A 6,997-nucleotide genomic window follows, 5' to 3' on the forward strand; every position below is an offset into this window, starting at 1 on the left:
TGCACCCATTTTCTGCCGTCCGTGCTGGCCATGCCCACATCCATGCCCGGTCTGGGCATGGGCAGTGGGAGCGGTCTGCATGAAATAACTGAACATGAAATCATGAAATAACATGAAATAATAAATAAGGTAACTTAATTGTTGCTGTTGTTAACATTGCTTCATGACAACAGATGCAAACATGGATCTTGAGTTGAGGGCAAAGGTGACCTTGGATCTGAAGCACACAGGCGTTCGCTAATGTCCCCCCATCTGGAGTGAATCCACAACGACTTGGAAGGAAAACTAAAGTCCAAACCAATGCACTGGGATAAAGAGAGTTTAATAGGGTAGAAAAGGAATAAAAACAAACAAAATTAGAAATGAGAATATTGATAATTTATAATGTATAAAATATGTAAATATTGTTTAATTAATAATATTAAATACTTATCATTTTCTAATAATGAAACAATGCCATACTGTACAACACAGTCAATAAAGTGGATTTAATGAAATAAATAATACAACCAGTACATTAAATAAAATTTGAAAATTTAAATTTAATAAAAATAAAACTCAGAAATTTAAATAAAATTTAAAAATGTAAATTTAATACAAATAAAACCCATTTTTCCCGTGCCAATGAGTTCCTATCCCCATCATCACTTCCCATCCCACTGATCATTTCCTATCCCAATAACCTCCCAGTTCTGATCCCAAGGCTGAATTCCCAACTCCCACCCACCCATCCATCCAGCCATGCACCCATTTTCTGAATTTTCTGCAGAAAATTTTCTGCAGGCAGAGGCCTTGCTGAGTGAGCACCTAAGGAGAGGAATGTAATCCAGAAGGCAGCAAAGAAGAGCAATGCCCCGAAAGAAGAGCTAAGTCTTGTCTCTCAGCCCTTTGGTGTCCCAAGCAGCAGTTGCCATGGGCAAGCTTTCCCAGCCCAGCTGCTGCCAGCATCCCCCCAGCTTGCCATTGCCACCTTCCTGGGTGAGGCGCGCGCGCATTTGCCATTGGCATTTGCCGTTGCCCATCCCTGAGAGTGGCAAGCAGTGCGTAGGTCCAGCACGAGAGAGGGGAGAGGGCAAGCGAGAGGGGCAAGGGCTGAGGAGCGTGGCTGAAGCTGGAGCAGGTGCCTGCAGAGGTCTCTGTGCCTGCCTGCGTGCTGAGCGGGCCTGGGTGCTGCGGGGGCCGTCGAGGAGAAGCCCGAGGTCGGTCACGGGTAGCCGTAAGAGTAGGCTCTGGCGTGGTCCTTCTGCCGCTGCTCGAAGAATTGCCCGGGGCCGATCCTCATGTGGTGGGCCGCCCGCTGCCGCTCCTCCTGGGCCAGCTTCTTGAGGCGCTCCCGCTCGGGACGCTGCTGCGGCGTGATGGGCACCGACGACTCCTGCTCCTCCAGCGGTGTGGGTGCTGCGTCGCCGCCCGCCCAGGGCCCCACGCAGGGCACGTAGTCCCCGCGGGGCTGCGCCGGACGCTGCAGCGTGCGCGGCTGCGTGGGCAGAGCCGTGGGCAGTCCCCTCCAGAGCGGGGGGCTCTGGAGGGGACTGCGAGGGGGACTGGGCAGGGCTCTCCTGAGGGCTGGGAGAAGTTGAGGCCTCTTGAGGGGAGCCAAGGGAGGCTGGGGCAGGGTTCTCTTGAGGGCAGGGATGAATTCCTGCTGGGGGGGCCTTTTGGGCAGGGCTCTCCTGAGCTGGGGCCGGGCTGCAGGCTTGAGGGGGGAGCTGAGTGGCGGCACAGCAGCTGCAGGGGGCTGCAGCGCCCGCCCAGCCTGCACCTTGTCGGGGTGCAGCCCAGGGCTTGAGGGGACCTCACCCAGCGCTCTGGTGGCTGCCAGTCCCTGTGTGCTGGGCTCCTCGATGTCCTCGCAGAGGTCGGGCAGCTGCGAGAGGAAGCGCTTGAGGACAGGACTGCTGGGGACAGCGGCGAAGGCGTCCTGGGGCTCCACGGCATCCAGGCAGCTGAGCAGCTCCTCCAAGCCGGAGCTGTCCAGGTCGGCCGGGAGCTGGTCCTGCAGGTGCTGCAGCTGCTGGCTGTCCCCTGCCAGCTGGGGAAAGGCCTCGGCGAAGGCATCGGGGCCCAGCTCCAGCAGCTCCAGGGGCTCCTCAGGCACCTCTGCAAGTGTCGCCGCTGAGGAAAAAGCAAGCCAATGCAATCCCCCAAGCATCCCCCGCTGCCAGCTTTGCCATGGCTCCTGGGTGTGGGGCCACAAGCGGCCGGCTGGGCCAGCCCCAAACGCACCGTCGGGCGTCGCCGTCTGGGTGCTGGCGGTCGCTGGAGCCTGGGCAGGCTCGGGGGCAGTGGGGCCGGGCAGCGGGGGCCCCTGGTCCTCGCTGAGCCCCACGGCATGCAAGCAGGGCTCCGGCAGCTGCCCCCGGCTGCTGCTGAGGGTGCAGGGCGCGGGGAGCGCCTGCTCCCGCAGCGGAGGCCCCGGGACGAGGGGTGGTGGGGGGTTGCGCTGGGCGGGGGCCTGCAACAGGCAGGTGCCTGCGGGGTGCAGGAGCTCCCCATGGAGCACGGCCCTGGGCCCCAGCCCCAGCGCATGGTGGGGCACCAGTGTCCCCGTCACCATGGGCTGTCCCCACTGATGGACGGGGGCACAGGGAGGAGCGGCGTGGGGGAGCTGCCCCACGGCGGGGAGCTGCACCAGCTGCAGCTGGTGCCCCATGGTTGGGAGCTGCACCAGTGGCAGGTTTTGCCCCACAGCAGGGAGCTGCACCAGCTGCAGGTTATGCCCCACGGCGGGGAGCTGCCCCCCAGCAAGGAGCTGCCCCATGGCGGCGGCGAGGAGCTGCCCAAGCTGCAGGTGGTGCCCCTGGGCTGGGAGGTGCCCCCCAGGTGGCAGCTGCACCCTGGCGGGGAGCTGCAGCAGCTGCCCCTGGACCCCCGGCACCACGTGCCAGACGGTGGCCTGGGGCAGTGCGGAGGGGAGGGTGGGTACCTGCAGGGGCTGCAAGGGCAGCGCCGTCGCTCCGGGGAGGGAGGGAAGCGGCCAGGCAGCCACCGTTGGCGGCACGGCTGGGACGACGAAGGGGGAGTTTTGCGTCTGCGGAAGCCGCGGAAGCCATCTGGGGAAACCCTCTGTGGGAAAAAGGGCGCTGGGCTGAGCTCTGGGGCGCTGGGCTCGCCAGCAGGGCCGCAGCCCCGGGAGGAGCGGGAGCCGGCTGCTGGACCTGCCATGGTGGCTGGAGAGTGGGGCGGTTGCTTGGGGAACCCGCGCAACGGCGGTTCCGTCCCAACGGCTGACCAGCCCCTCGCCGACATCTTGGGGAGGACTGCAGGCTTTGGAGCCAAGCAGGCTGCCCAGCGCAAGACTTGGCCATCCCCAGCAGGCTTTCCCTCCCACGCAGTACTTGCCATGCCCACGATGCTTCCACACCGCCTCTTGCCCGTCCTGAGCATTTCCCAGCCCAGGACCAGCTTTCATCCTCATGGTCATTTCCCATCCTGACAAGTTCACATGAGAACAGATTCCCATACAAAAGATTTCCCATCAACACAAACAGATTTTTCCCTTCATCCAAAGAGATCTCGTCCCAAAGAATTCCCCTCTCTTGGAGGACTTCCCCATGGTTTTCCTACTTCAATAAATGTTACCCACCCCATTAAAGATTTCCCATCCCAGTACTTTCCCATCCCAGGCGTGACTGCCCATCCCAATGCTTTTGCTTCCCAATGCTTTCAAACCCAGAGAACATTTCCCATCTCTTTCATTTCCGAGCCCAATGCCTTTCCACCCCAAGGAAGTCTTCCCATCCCAGCAAGGATTTCTCGGCGCACACATCCTTTCCCAACCCATTCCCATTTCCCACTTTCACCATCCAACACACAGCTTAGCCAGCCCACAGCTCTAGAGAGGGATTTGGACGATGCTGATAGACACAAGGTCACGGGGATTTGCTGTGCTGACGATTGCTCTTTCTTACAGATCAACACGGATCCCCAGTCCCAAGGGCGCCAGGCAGAATCTGGCCAATATGTAGATACGAGGCTCTTCCATTTCCTACCGGGAAAGAAAGAGATCTGTGCGTTTCTCTCTCTCCACCTCCGGAAAAAGAGAGGAAGGGGAGAGCGCTAATGAACAGGAGCATGCTCAGCTCAGCCACCGGCATGGAGGCTGCCCGCTCCTCAGCACCTCGAAGCAGCAGCACCTTCAAGTCTCCTCCTGCAGCAGCAGCACATCAGTGTCTCTTGTCCCACCAGCAGGACAGTGGCGTCTCCCATTGCACCATGCCGACCTCCACGCCTCGAGTGCCAGCAGCAGTCCTCAATGCGAGCTGGACACTCAGGGCACTTGTGGCCACCCACCTTTGTGAGCTCCAAGGCTGACAGTGACTCTCTGCTGAGCTCCCACGGCTCTCAGGCGTCCCGCTGGCAGAGCTTATGGCGCTAAGCTGACTGCCAGGAGAAAAGGCTCCCGTGAAATGGCTGCTCCACAACGCCAGGAGCAAGGTCTGCTGGGCTGGGGGTTCGCAGAGGAGCTCGGCCTTGGGCCTGGCAACTGCGCCTGGAAGCCAGGGACGGCCTTGGTGTGCAGCTGGACACCTGGGCCTGAGAAAGCAAGGTCTCTTTCAAGACGCTTGGCACCATCGTCACCCAGTGGCTGTCTCAGGGCGACGAGAGAAATGCACAGCATCTCTTGCTGCCCTGCAGTGCTGCTGTCCTACGCCCTTGGGTGTCTCCGGGATAGAAAAAGGGACGGATTTTGCCCCAAAACCCAGCTCCTTTCTATCAAAAGCATCACGTCCTCCTCTCTTTCTTGGATTTGGCTATGACTTTAGGAATCCCTGCAATCCCTGCAGCTGTGTCCCCTGCCAGCTTCTTGTGTGCCCCAAGCATCCTCGCTTGCAGGGCAGTAGAAGATGCAGAAAAGGCCTTGCCTTAGTGGAAGCACTGCCCTGCAGGAGCTCCAACATCCCTCTTAGCAGCACGCTGTAGCCCCCAAATGCCCCCGAAACGGCACATTTCAGCTCCTGGGAAGGAAATGAGCTCGCTCAAGGGGAGCTACCCGCTCAAGGCCCAGGTGTCTGTGAGGCGGTGTTGGCAAGGAGTCCTGTTGTGTGAGTCCGTTCTTTGTGGGTGCTCCATCCCCACAAGGCTTGCTTTGGAAGGCCCAGGAGAGTCTTGTGGGCACTGGCCTGGGGTCCCAGGCTGAGCCAGCTGCTGGCTGGCAATCAGGGAGGCTCGCTCAGTGTCTTGGCTTGGGTTTGCGTGGCCAGGCTGTGGGAGCGGGGGGCTGCAGGGGTGTCCTCTGTGAGGAGAATGCAGCAGCTGCCCCATGGGAGCTCAGGGCCGCTTCCAGGAGGCTCCTTCCAGGAGGGACCCACCCGCTGCTGCCCAGAACGCAGAGCAAAAGGATGATGTTTGCGCCTGGGGGAGAGCCCATCTAAGAAAGGGAACAAAAGCTGCTGCCCAGCAGTGTCTGGCTCAGGGAGGAGTGGGAAAGCTCTGTGCAGCCCCCAAGGGCCATGCAGCAGGAAGCAGGAGGTGCTCCAGGCTCACAGCAGCAGTTCCCCTGCGGGCTGTGCAGGGAGAGGCCCCTGGTGGAGCAGGCTGTCCCCCTGCAGCCCATGGGTCCCCCGTGGAGCAGATCCCCACGCTGCAGCCCCCCCGTGGAGGAGCCCACGTTGGAACAGGTGGATCTGCCCTAGAGGAGGCTGCGACCTGTGGAGGAGGCCCCAGAGGAGCAGGGTGTTCAAGGAAAGGTTGGAGCTGGTGCATAGGAACATGGTTTATTGGGTGACATTGGTAGTACAGTGATGACTAGACCGGAAAAATGTGAAGGTCTCCTCCAACAATAATGATTCTATGATACCTCCACCACGTCCTCCTCCTCCACTTCCTCCTCATCGTTCACGGCCTTTTTCTTGTCCACTGCCTCCTCCTTGTCTACCGCGTCCTCCTCGCCCCCCGCCTGCTAAACCTATTTCTCATTTTCCTCCTCCTTCTCCTCCTTCCCTGCCTCTTGCACCTCCAACACCTCCTCCACCTCCACTGCCTCTTCCTCCTTCTCCTTCTCCAGCCCCACTGACTATTCCTCCTCCACAGCCTCCTCCACCTCGGCAGAAGCTTCCTGGCCAACTTCCTCTGCATGCTCCTTGCTAAGGCATGCTGGTAGCAATGATCGTGAGCCCAGAAATGGCAGGAGGAGTTGCCAGGAACCAGGTGTGCCAAGGCGGCTTCTCTGGGAGGCTATGGCTGTGAGCGCTGCCCACCGCTTCTAATTCTAGTTCCATTTGTCACCCCACAGGACCATGGCACTGTGACCCTGTAAGGTAGCAGCTGGCGGCTCCTATCATCTTGATGACGCTCTGTGATGCGTTGCTTGTTGCCTGGGTAGCGATTGTTAGCTATTATGCAAATGGCTTGTCATCAATCGGGGATGTGGCTGCTCCTCCCTATAAATGGGCCAAGGGGAGCAGTGGGAGCCAGAGTGTTGGAGAGGGGAGATGGGAGAAGGTGGAAACAGAAAAGGAGGAGGATGAGGAAGAGGCATAGGTGGAAAAGGGGGAGTAAGAGAGGAAGGGGGCAGTGGAGGAGGTGGCGGAGGAGGAGGTGGCGGAGGAGGAGGTGGCGGAGAAGATTGAGGAGGTGGCGGAGAAGATTGAGGAGGTGGCGGCATGAGTAGGAGTGGTGACAAAAGAGGAGGTGAGCAAGGGATAGGCAGAGGGACACGATGGAGGTGGAAGAGGAGAAGAAGGTGGTGGAGAAATAGTAGAATACTAGAGGAGGAGGTGGTGGCAAAAAAGAAAAAAAAAAAAAAGTGGAGGAGGAGAAGAAGGTGGTGGAGGAGGAGGCCGCCAAAAAAAAAAAAAACAAAAAAACAAAAGAGAAGGAGTAGAAGGTGGAGGAGGAGAAGGAGGTGGAGGAGGAGGAGGCGGAGGACTCCAAAACAAAAGACCCTCTCTGGTGGTGAGCGTTGACCGCTGCTCCTAATTCTAGTTCCATTTGTCATCCCACAGGACCATGGCACAGTAGCCCTGTAAGGTAGCAGCTGGCTGCTCCTAGCAAC

At 59.0% G+C, this 6,997-nt stretch overlaps 1 long non-coding RNA gene across 1 annotated transcript in view; it reads left to right on the forward strand.

Annotated features, from left to right (window-relative positions):
* Positions 1-6,035: 6,035 nt before the first annotated feature.
* Positions 6,036-6,997, forward strand: part of LOC140000951 (uncharacterized) — a 2,654-nt gene continuing 1,692 nt past the window's right edge. The window contains exons 1-2 of the long non-coding RNA XR_011806140.1: positions 6,036-6,540; positions 6,577-6,997. The exon at positions 6,577-6,997 is cut by the window's right edge and continues 1,692 nt beyond it. This is a non-coding gene — a long non-coding RNA (uncharacterized lncRNA). The remainder of the gene's footprint in view (positions 6,541-6,576) is intronic.

This window comes from Anas platyrhynchos, chromosome 35 (assembly GCF_047663525.1).
Source record: "Anas platyrhynchos isolate ZD024472 breed Pekin duck chromosome 35, IASCAAS_PekinDuck_T2T, whole genome shotgun sequence".
In the NCBI taxonomy this organism is placed as follows: Eukaryota; Metazoa; Chordata; class Aves; order Anseriformes; family Anatidae; genus Anas; species Anas platyrhynchos.